This window comes from Elgaria multicarinata, chromosome 21 (genome assembly GCF_023053635.1).
Source record: "Elgaria multicarinata webbii isolate HBS135686 ecotype San Diego chromosome 21, rElgMul1.1.pri, whole genome shotgun sequence".
NCBI lineage: Eukaryota > Metazoa > Chordata > Lepidosauria > Squamata > Anguidae > Elgaria > Elgaria multicarinata.
In genome coordinates, this window is record NC_086191.1 from 12,973,781 (window position 1) to 12,986,325 (window position 12,545).

Genomic DNA, 12,545 nt, shown 5'->3' on the forward strand with positions numbered 1-12,545 from the left:
GTGGCTGCGATTTGGTAGCTGCGTCGTATAAACGCTGGGGCGCAACTGCGTGTCTTCTCTCTATCCATCCATCCCTCTATTCCTCCGCTGTGTACAGATCTATCTCAGCCCACGTAGGAGTCACAGGACTAGAGGCACCACCAGGACATGGGCTAGCCTGCTATCGCCCACAGCCTGACACACAGGGCAAAGCCTTCTCTAACCTTTATTCCTCCCTGTTCCCTTTTGCTTCTCCTTCTCCACCCCTGCACGAGGAAGCGAGTGCATTGTCTACACAGACACCTGCTCGCTTGTTTCTCCCCCCACCCACGCGGCAGCAGGCCTGAAAAAACTGCTTCACCGGAGAGTCTGTCAGGGATAAGAAGAAACAGTCAACAACCGGTGTGTGTGTCCTCCGGGCGAACGCGCTTCGCAAGAGGCTAGGAAGCCCGGAGTCTGGATGCCGGGGTGGGCAGCGATGGAGGCCGAGGAATCGAAGGAGCAGCTGCCGACACAAAAGGACGCGGCCTTCTTCCCACACACCACGGATCTGCTGACTCCCTGCTGGACTTCTGCCTCTCGCAGCCCTTCGCTTTCTTCGAGCGAGAAGCGGGGAGTCGGGTTGAGAACAAGAGCTCAGGCTACCATCCCAGGAAGGACAGTTGCCAAGCGGCCGAGAGGGCCAGCCAAGAAGCCTACGTGTGTTTTCTCTCTATCGCTTCCATCGCAGGACCCGGGATGGATGGAGACGCCCAGGAGAAGCCCCCGGCATGGTTGATTTGCTGCAGAGGACTATCTGGAGGCTGCTGGCAATATATATATATATATATATATATATATATATATATATATATGTGTGTGTGTGTGTGTGTGTGTGCGTTGGTTGCTCTCAGACAATGCGTATAGCGAATGCAAGCCCCTGTGCAGTGAGGACAGGAGAGACCCAGCGGTAGCTCAATGCTTCCGCCACCCACTCACTCTGTTTGCAGTGGGGACCGGCCAGCAGATTTGGAAGGGAAGCAAACGAGGCTCGGAACAGGCCCGCGGCCTCCGCTGACGGGAGCGGTGGGAGGGCGTTTGCATCGCCTGCAGCAGCACAGCCCTGCTGGCTCACTGCCCCGCTTGGAGTTCAGCTTCCATGTTGGCTCAGATGCGAGAAATGCCACCTCGCTTCTCAGGGCAGCCCTGTCGGTCCCGTCTCTCCGGGAGGTGTCTTCTGCCAACGCGATCTGGCCTCCCTTCCCCTCGCAGCCAGGGCTTGCCTGACCATGCCGCAGTGCATCAGCCGAAACTGGACGGTGAGGTGAGGGAAAGGGGGCCCCCTTGTCCTACCACAGTCACAAAGGCAGAAATGCACACCTGGGCCCTATACTGACATCCCTTGATTTGAAGTGAGGTGAATGATCACACAATAAATGGCAAGAATCTCCAATGGGAGGAGCACGAGTGCAAGATTTCATCCCAACTGTTCATCCAGCCGTCAGGCCAGGGACTACAAAAGGAGAGGGAGTGTGTGTGTACATTCATGTGCATAGACACACACAAATTAGATTATAATGATTGCATTCGTGGATATGCAAACTTTGGAATTACACAGAGCTCTTCTTTTTTCTTCCTTTTTTACTTTAGTCTGTCTTCATTCTGTTCAACAAAAGAGCTCTGCGCCGCTCCGAAGCTTGTATGCTCCTGACTGACACCAATAGCCGTTGCTGCATTAAAAAACATCACCTGGTCCGGTTTATATTTCTCCCTTTGGGATCCACGCAGGAGAAGAAATCTGGGTCTGTGGCAGCTGCACAACGCAAAGACCTTGTATAGACGCGTTTAGCGGAGAGCAAGCCGTGTTGCACGTCTGAGGCGGAGTGTGACCGTGATCGATGATCCTGTGCGCCTGGAAAGGGGGCGACGGCGGTGTCTTTCACGCGCCACGCCTGTATCCTCCAAGCCTCTCGGGATGTGAACTTGTGCAAGCCTGTGTTTTCGCCCTCCTCCGTTTCTATTCGATGGGAATTTTCCTCTGCTCCTTCCAAGCCCCAGACTATAATCAAGGGTCCTAAATTTAGAAGATACCAGCGGATGGCCTGCCTGGTCCCTTCACCGCATATGAGGCCATTCAGGCCTACTGCTGTCAGCACGGAGCCCACGGTTCGTCAACCCTGCCTCCCTCCCTTCCTCCCTTCCTCTGCCGGGGCTGTGGGATGAGGCACCCTCCGGCGATGGAGCCTACAGTAGATGCTGACTAGCGCTGCAAACTCCCCAGTCTCCTCCGCGCACAAGCTGCGTTCCCCGCGGCATTGTCAGATTAATAGTACATGTATGGGTTGCGTGCGCGTTACACATGCATGCTCACATACAGATCCGGCTCTGACTCCCCAAGTCTGCCCGCTTCGCCATGGAGAAGCTGAACATCAAAGCCAAAGGACATGGCGTGCGCCGGGGTGGGGTGGGGGGTTGGAGGAAGGAGAGGGAGGAGGCCTGATGGAAGGGAAAGTGAGAGCTCTGAAGAGACCCAGCCGTTTTCCATCCTGCTGAAGATTAAAGGCTCTGATTGCCCTCCAGGGAGCGCGCCTGGCCTGCAGCTCGGCCCAGAGCAGAGGGGCGAGGAAGGGCTTGATGGGGGTCACGTAGGCGTTTCCCCCCCCAGCCTCAGAAAACGCAGGCGCGCACGGCCATCCTCTCCCACCTCCACCAAAAACCACAGCCGTGCTCCCCCAGGTCTGGCTCACACTGGGTTCCCTCCTCTGTGCACACAAAGAGCCATCTCTCTCTCTCTCTCTCCATTGTCACATGCTGCTATTATCCCATCACCCTATTCAACATCGTCAGACTTTCCCCCCCCCTCCCTCTGCCGGGGTAAAGCCACATTTCCGTCCCCAGCTGCTGCCCCATAAACTTCACCCTGACACGGAGGCACGACACCCCTCCGGCCTATAAACCACGCTCTGTGCCAATGCTCACCTTGAATAGGGGTTCACACCCCACCCCACCCCCAGGCTACGCTGTTCCCAGGTCCTGGACAACTGTCCCCCTCCCCAAACACCCCACAGACTTAATACCCATCGTCCGCACATGCCTATGTAGGGATCCCTGCGCACTACTTCCACTGTCTCCAGATGTAGCATTCTGCTTGCCCGCTCGAAGGTCCCCACCTCACTCACAACCACAGTCTCCGCACCCCCCTTTCCAGTCCTCCCCCGTGGCAGAAAGACACACACACCCTCTAGAAAAGCGTCCCTATGGCTCCTAGTGTGTCATGCATTGTGTGAAACCTTTTCCCACCGGCGCAAACCCACGCCCCCCACGCTACTCCTGGGGTTTGCTGGATGGCTTTATTCCAGGCCGCGCTTCGGTCACCGCCTTTGGCGAAGCCCGCCTGCCTTCCCCAGGATGGCCCCTGCAGGTTTCAGCCGCCCCGGACCTTCCCACTTCAACGCCTTTGCGCCGTTTCGAGGTTGGGGAGAGGGAAGATTTGAGGTTGCGTTTGTGCGGTGTCACCCTCGGAAGAAGCCCCTGGCTTCCCCCCAACCTTTCTCCAGTGTGCAAAGGTCTGGAAAAACCCAAGTTTACTTTTGCACTAAATCTGCCCTGCACCCCCTCCCAAATATGGTTCCTTCCCTCCATCTTCTTCACCCGGGCTTCAGACCTCCCCCAGCTGCATTCTGCCTGCACCCAGCTCCACCCCAACACAAAGAGGGGGGGGGTGTAAATTCAGGAGAGACAAGGCTCCCTCTTTTGTGCAGCCACACAAAGAACAAGGACTGGAAGCAGATGGCATCTGCTCCGTGCAACCTGACAGTCTTAAAGAGACAGACACGTTCCCCCCCCATCCCTCCCTCCCTCCCTCCCTCCTCCCCCTGCCCTGCTGCCAGAAGAGAAAGGACACAAGAAAAGATCTGCTATCGCTAGGGTGGCAGCAAAAGCAGATCCCTAAAACCCTCCGGAAGGTGTGTTTGTTTATTTCATGCCCACAACAGGATGGGGACAGAGCGGCCGGTATCTCCAGCCAGTCCGCTCGTGACACCGGCCTGGGCTCTTTACCTGTGTGTGGGGCACTGCTGTGTGGCAAGAGAGGGCAGTTAAGCGTGCCCGCTCAAGCCGACGGGCGTCCCACTGTTCCTGTGCCGTCCCCAGGGCCCGACAGCTGCAGCACCCACCCCCAGGCGTAGCGCCACGCCTGCCCCTTTGTTCCCGGAGGGCGGGGGGGGGGGAAGGAAGCCCTATGTCTCTCCCCCCCCCTCGGTGCTGGAGGGGTTAAGCTTTCAGCAGTGGCAGCTGTGCCTTCAATCAAGCCGTGCCAAGCCATCCTCCTGCCCGCTCTACTCGTCAGGAGAAAGGGGGGAAACGGGAAGAGACAGGATCCAAGCCGCCTCTGTCCCTCCGGCCGCCGCGGCCATTCAGGCCGGCCAAAAGAGGATGCAGAATTTGACTGGCACAAACCCCAGACCTGGAGAGGCCTTGACGGGGAAGCAGGAGGCTGCCATGGCTCGCACCAGACGGGGGATGAAGATGGGAGAATCCCAGGAAAAGGAGCGGTGCTGTGCTCCCTGGGGCAGGAGGAGGCAGGGGGCAATACGACAGGAAGAACATCTCATTGATCTCAGATGAGCCATAAGCCCCTATTTCTCTCTCTCTCTCTCTCTCTTTTTGCTGGTGGGGGGTGGTGGCCTCCCTCTCTGGAAGAAGGACACAGGAGCTTGTCTTTAGCAGCCTGGGAAAGGAGCCAACGTGGTGAAATGCAGCCTCCCCTCGCCTACTGCCGTCACCTTGGCCTTTCCCCTGGAGACAGGATACATGAGCTGGCTGTGCAAGGAACCTCTCTCTCTGTCTCCCCCCCCCCCAGCCTTTCCTGAGCTGCTTTGTCATTCACAAAGCAATAGCTGCAGGTTTCTAGGTTGCCAAGTGAAATAGTACCACCACCACCACCACCACCACCACCACCATCCTGCAAAAATGTCAAAATAAAGGCCGCAGCTGTAGGGAGCCAGGGGAGCTGTTCAGAGCAAGATGACGGGGCGGTGGAATGGTTCAGCTAGGCCAGATGCCTTTGAAATGCCAGCCAAAGCGTATTCGGTTTGCACACACAGAGAGGAGAAACAGCCTGGCACTCGCACCCGTATATTTCTTGCGCCCGTATATTTCTTGCGCCCGTCTATTTCGCTTTGCAACTAGATCCACCGCCGGCGCAGCGTGAGGCAGGCCTGCAAGGAGGCCTGCAGCTCTTGACAGAGAAGAACTGTCGCAGCTATAAATGTCAAACGTGGTTCCAGGTTTGGAAGAGCAGAGGGAGATGGGAGCAGTTGGGCTGAAGCAGGGTTCTTGGGAAAGGAGAGGCAGGTTGGGAAAGCAAGTTCAAGCGTAGAACGGCAGAAGGCTATGAGCCGGGTGGGGAGGGGATGTGCATTGAGGTGTCACCAGCGTACAGATGGTACTCGGCTTTCTCTGTTTTTTCCCCCGTCAGATGCAGGTGAGGCTGTGGACTTTCACTGCTCAGGTATGATAATGCACTGGATGAGGGTGAATAAACAGACTTAACCCAGAAAAGATGGAGGTACTGTTAGTGGGTGGCAAGTGGCACTCACCCTGTTCTGAAAGAGGTTGCACTCCCCCTAAAAGGATCACGTCGGGGCTACTTATTGATCCAGCGTTGCCGTTAGAGGCTTAAACGGACCCTGTGGTTCAAAGCGCCTTCTATCAGCTTCGGCTGATAGGCCAGCGGCAAAAATACCTAGATGGAGATAGCTTGGTCATAGTTAACGACACTCTGGCAAATGCCCACTTGGACAATTGCAATGCATTTTATGTGGTGCTGCTTTTCAAAACAGTCCAGAAACTGCAATTAGTCCAGAATAGGACCACAGGATTACTAAATGGAATGGCGTATTCTTTGATCATATCACTCTAGTGCAGGCTTCCTCAACCTGGGGGGCTCCAGATGTGTTGGACTGCACCTCCCAGAATGCCCCAGCCTGGGGCATTCTGGGAGTTGTAGTCCAACACATCTGGAGCGCCCCAGGTTGAGGAAGGCTGCTCTAGTGCTTTTATCAGCTCCATTGGTTCCCAGAGAGACTGAAAGAACTGGGCCTGTTTAGCCTGGAGAAGAGAAGGCTGAGGGGAGACATGATAGCACTCTTCAAATAATTGAAAGGTTGTCACACAGAGGAAGGCCAGGATCTCTTCTCGATCCCCCCAGAGTGCAGGACACGGAATCATGGGCTCAAGTTACAGGAAGCCAGATACGACATCAGGAAAAACTTCCTGACTGTTAGAGCAGTGCGACGGTGGAATCAGTTACCTAGGGAGGTTGTGGGCTCTCCCACACTAGAGGCCTTCAAGAGGCAGCTGGACAAGCATCTGTCGGGGATGCTTTAGGGTGGATTCCTGCATTGAGCAGGGGGTTGGACTCGATGGCCTTGTAGGCCCCTTCCAACTCTGCTATTCTATGATTCTATGAAAAGCCGGCTGTGGCTGTTCATACAAAATGTGACTGTGTGCTTAACGGTGCCAATGAAAACAAGTTGTCAGAATGGCCCTGAAGTAGGAGGTCATTATGAAATGTCTTGGGTTTATGCTTTTTTCTTTTTCTTTCAAATCTTCATTGGCACCTTTGAGAGCACTTTCTCTTTTTGTGTTCAGTCTGGTTTGGGTTCTCCCCTCCTCACGCAAACAAAGCAGTGAGCTGCATTAAAGACTCTGGCAGGGATTGCCGTTTGCTCTGATCACATTCACGTGTGCGGGAATACACGCTATCTGCAAATAGGCACGCATGGAGATATTGGTCTCATCTTTTGAAAGAGGAATGCGCACCTCAAGTGTATGAAGGAAGTGATGGAGACGTTCCCGTCTCATTCCATCTGTGGGCCTCCGGAGTTACTAACTACTCTCATCTTTCCTCGCTGAACAGGTTCATGCTCTTCGTATGCTCTTCAGCAGGGCTGGGCAGTAGGTGGATCTACTGGTAGATCTCTGGGTGATTTGAAGTAGATCAGCCAGGGCTTTTTGACTCCCAACAGAAATTCTTGTGGGAAGGACTAAGGCTTTAGCTAGACCTAAGGATTATCCCAGGCAAATGGAGGGGTCGTCCCGGCCTGCTCCCGGGATCCCCTGTGTGGATGCACAGGGATGATCCCAGGGGAATCCCCGGATATACGCCTGGTCTAGCCATGGCCTAAATTAGGCTATTTAACCCAAGAAAACTGGTGAGATGAGAGACCAGGATCTGGAACTTTGGGTGAAAGGATTTGTAAGCTCGGTTCATAAAAGCTGTTTCTTGAGCCAAACATGTATTCTGAGACACTCTGTTCCTTAATTCTAAATATATGTACGTTCCAACGCCTGCACCGCTATTTTCCCCTCGGTTTTTGTTGGATCTTGGGGTTGTGGTAAAAAAACAACCCCCCCCCAAAAAACAAAGTAAACTCCACAAGCTTAAGGCCTGCCTGCCCTTGTTCTGCAGTACATTCAAGACAAAGAGACAGGTAATGTTCAGAGAGGGAAAAGCCAATTCACAAAGCAGAGGTCTAGACCAAGTCCCGTGATCCCTCTACGTCCCTGTCCTTTCAGAGGGAGAGGAGGAGGATTCAAGTTGCATAAGGCAGGCAGGAATGGGTTAATGTGTGGGGGCATTACACATCAGTTCCATGTAACATGGAGATCTGCAAGAAGCCCATAGCGTAGGAGGTCCTCTGGCTATTTGTCTCGTTCTTCTAGGGCTCTGCTTCCAACCCCAGGGACCTTTCCTCCAGAGGTGACGCTGGGTCTCTGACACACAACCTGAGCCCGGGATCATATGAACCAGTAAAAAAGCAAGCGGCAGCATCCCATGATGCAATGGGAAGTCTTCAACAAATGAACCTGATGTGACTCTGCACCACCTCCTGGTTTAATTCACCACTCCTGCCACCCTGTTCCCCACTGCACGTCCTCTTCCTAGCTGGAAGGAGGGAAAAGCGGTTTGAACTTCTGTACCTTTGAGGAACAGATTCTGCAACCCAAGCGCCCTCTGGTGCCTGGCTTAAATTGCTTACATACAAAACACTGTTTACATGTCTCTCTCTCTTTTGCAATAAATCTCATAAATCCTCATATGTGCCCTGCCTAGAACCACCGGCATCGAAATATATAACTTCATTTTTTTTGTCTGCAAGATGTGGCAGAGACCATTCATTCAACGCTCTCATTGTCTCGAGATCAGTTACGGATAGGAAACTCAATTCGGCATTCCTTCTGCATTGGGGTCCTATAGCACTGCTGTAGCCTTATTTTGCCACAATCAGTTGGATGCGAAATTAAAAAGGTAGCGTGTACTTAATATAGCACCATTTTCCCCTATAAAAATCTATCAATGCCCACCCCCGTGGGCACGATCTGCTATATCTTTATTCCCATTCAGCAAATGTCTCATTTCTCCTTGCCTTTTAAAGTGGCAAGTTAGTTGCATTTAGTGTACTCACAAATGTTTCTTAATTAACCTGTTCATGTTCCCTGTATAGTGCAGGGTCATTAATTAACCGAATTGCTCATTAACTTTAATTTTAAATTTGAAAGTGAACTTTGATTGAATGGAGAGAAATTAACTAGCTGTTTTGAAAGGGAAAGGTAGCAAGTAGCCCTGAAAAACCTCTGCATTTTACCAACTGGACAGGCTGTTACTGCAAATGCAACACACGCACATTATTATTATTATTATTTATTTATATAGCGCCATCAATGTACATGGTGCTGTACAGAGTAAAACAATAAAATAGCAAATAGGCTTACATTCTAATAAAATCATAATAAAACAATAGGAAGGGGAAGAGAATGCACCAAACAGGCACAGGGTAGAGTAAAACTAACAGTATAAAAGTCAGAACAAAATCAAGTTTTAAAAGCTTTAGGGAAAAGAAAAGTTTTTAGCTGAGCTTTAAAAGCTGCGGTTGAACTTGTAGTTCTCAAATGTTCTGGAAGAGCGTTCCAGGCGTAAGGGGCAGCAGAAGAAAATGGACGAAGCCGAGCAAGGGAATAAATCACCACAGATCAGGTTTGAGGCTGGAGCACGACAGAGAACTTGCTTGAAGGCAGGGGACAAGACACAAGAATCCACAACATGGATTGCACACAAAAACTGAGTAAATTCCAGATTAAAGGCTGGTGAAAGCAATTGTAGTATCCAGGATGTGATGTTTTTCTATCTAAACATACATAGGATTGAGACCTAAGTGACCTTATTAGGCAAGCTATAATTCACTTCACTTCAGCTCTCTGTCTGTACTAAAGGAATAATAGTACTACCCCAATTTACAGGGCTTGTTATAAGGTTTACTAAGATCATGTCAGATTCTTTGAATATTCGAAACGTGCTATATACATGTTGGAAGCTTGATTAGGAAGCTGATAAAAACGGGTAGCAACCCACACCACATTTCCTTGCACTAAAAAGACTTTTAGCCGCACTGGCTGCAATGAGACTCAACCCGCTTAAGTGTAGTAACGTGGATTGCAGCCTCAGGCAAAGAAGCCATCCCCTCCAGCTATGGCAATAGGAATAAGTATCTATAGGGATTGCATGGGAGGGTTGAGAATAAAGATCCAAAGCTTTTCTGTCTTTGCGTTTCAAAGTAGAAGCTTCTCATCACCCAGCGAGATACTCCAGGATCAATTTGTTGTTTGATGATGAAAGGAGAAATCATACACAGCGCGAACTCCTCCGTAGCCTCCTCTTCGCCGCCTCTGTATTCCTTCTCCCATGACTTCCTCCCTTTCCTCTCCCCTCGCGCCAAAGATGCTTTCCGCTCATATATTCAGAAAACTTTGCACGGCTGCGCTGGATGGCTGGAGGTCAAAAACAGGCTGACAGGATCCTTTCTCCTGGGATGTGACAAAAGTTCAGCCTGCCTTAGGAACAGGTTGCAGAGAGCAAAAATGTCCTCAGCCGCTCGAGGCCTGACCCCCACCATCCATAGGAGAAATAGTTTTTGTGTCCATATCAAATTAATACTTTTAAACATCTAGGGTGCTGCAATCAGGGTGTCTGTTCAGTGGATCTGGGGTGTAGTACAAATAAAAAATATTTGGGACCTTGGCTTTCCCCAGAAGTGCCTGGCCCGTTTTGTTGTAGCTGAACTTGCACGCTAAGATTTCAACTTCACATCTGCCAGGAAATTGCACCTGGATATCCTTATTTGCAATCCCAGATGTATTTGGGCCGGTTGTGATGGTTCAGTTGTGATGAGCGCTCTGCTTATGTTTAAAAACTCTCAGCCTTTCCAGAGCTGAACTCCCACGTTCTGAGTTCTGATGACCCTCAGCTTAGATTAAACCCTGCTGAAGACCTGTCCTTCCTCTACCACTCTCACCGTTTGACTTATTTCATTGGGCTCTATCCTCTTGGGCTTGTTAACCACGAACAATCCGGAGTTCACAACCCAACAACAAGCAATGGAGTCTCTTCGTGGTTTATTTGTGATTAACAAGCCATGGCTTGTCAGCACAGCTGGGTTTCACAACACAATAACCCACGATTCAACAACCTACAATTCGATCCCTACTCTGGGTTGTGTTGCATGAACACAGGTCGCCTGTATGGCTGAGGCGAGATATGAATGGAGTGTCTCTTGGTTTGCAGCTCTTTGTAACATGTTACACCAGCTCTCTAAAATGAAAATAAATGCAAAAAAGAAGAAAGAAAAGCATTTGACACCCTTGCTATTGCATAGAAAATCGTGACCGTGCCGCTTATTCTTGGCGGTGACTTCTGTTGCTAGGGAGTCTCTGCACATGGTTGGGCCAAAGCATGCGATAAACAAGATGTTTCAAGTGCAGCAGAAGCAGTTTTGAAATGTAGAATGTGAATTTAAATTTGAAAAAAAGAAATCTCGTTTCAAACCTGGAAAAACGAATCCTAAACGAGGCAAGAATGGCAGGTTCGGCTTTCTGCAGTAAAGTGCATGATGAAGAGAAAGGGTTAGAATCCAAAATAGAATTTGAAGGGACCTTAGAGATCATTTAGTCTAGCCTGCCCTATTCTGTGGTAAGCGATCTGGGCTTAGAAGTATAATAATACTTCTAAGCCTAAATCACCTCTCCCAGGCTCCATCTTGCAAGAACTCTGGTGCTCTTTGGGTGCGTTGGACTACAACTACATTTTCCCAGAAGAGCCAGACATGTCTTGAGGGGATGATGGGAGTTGTATTCCAAGACATCTTGAGGGCACCAGGTCACGGAAGACTGATCTAGTCCAACTCATTGCTCTATGCAGGAAATATATAGTTTGAACTGAAGAACAAGACGAATCCTCCTGTTTGATCAGCCCAAAGGCCCATCTAGTTCAGCATTTTGCTTCCATTTATTCTGTTTTTATTTTCATTTTATCTTGTACACCGCTCCGAAATTTTCAATGGGGAGCGGTATATAAATATTGTCAATAAATAAATAAATGTGGCCAACTAGATATCTCTGGGGAAACGCACAAGCTGGACATGAAGGCAATTGTTGTCTTTCGGTTAGCAGCGATCCGCACATTTCGTGGCAGCGAATTTCATAAATTAATTATAAATTACTTTACCCGGCTTGTCTTGAATCTACCGCCCATCAATGCTATGCAAAAAAGCAAACCTGGCGTGTGAACTGACCCAAGCACAAATATTATTAATATTTACAAAAGGCATTCAGCTTTCACTGCATGTAGAAAATACATGGGCCAGACTGGGTTCAAGTTCTTTCTGCCTATGAAATAATTTCACTTGTATCTGCTTTCAGGATAAAAAGGGGGGGAAGTCTGAAATTTCAGCAAGTATTTTAGGGGGGTCTTTAAGAGGGATTTAAGTGGTGGTGAAGATGCTTGGAAGTGTATATTATTATTATTATTATTAATAATAATAATAATAATAATAATGTAGTACCATCAGTGTACATGGTGCTGTACAGAGTAAAACAATAAAATAAGCAGGTTTTTTTTAATAGTTATGCTTCATTTCAAATCAGAAGAGTGCTATGCAACCAGAGGGTAGCATATGCTAAGTAGATATTTCTATTTAGCATATATGATTCTTTCGAATGGCCTCCTGTTATGATTATTTTTAATTTATTGGTTTTATATGTCGACTTTGTATTTCTTTCGGCGCCTCCTGAAAACTTCATTATTCCAGGAAGCCTTTCCTTAATGACCTGCCACGGTTTCACTGTACAAATTAACATCTATTTTAAAGTGTTTTATTCTGTTATTTTGTTTCATCTTGTACACCGCTCCGAAATTTTCAATGGGGAGCGGTATATAAATATTGAAAATAATAAATAAATATGCTTGTCGTTGTAAACTGCTTTGGACACAGGCTAGAAAAGCAAGATACAAGTATTTAAAACAATTTCCTTTTTATTTCACACAGCAACCAAGTGTCTGTTATTTATAAGTTGTGTTGTGTTTTTAAAGGCAGAAATTGATTTATAAGTTGTGTTGTGTTTTTAAGGACAGAAATTGATTTGTAAGTTGTGTTGTGTTTTTAAGGGCAGAAATTGATTTCTGTGTTGTGTTTTTAAGGGCAGAAATTGATTTATCAGCTGTGTTGTGTTTTTAAGGGCAGAAATTGATT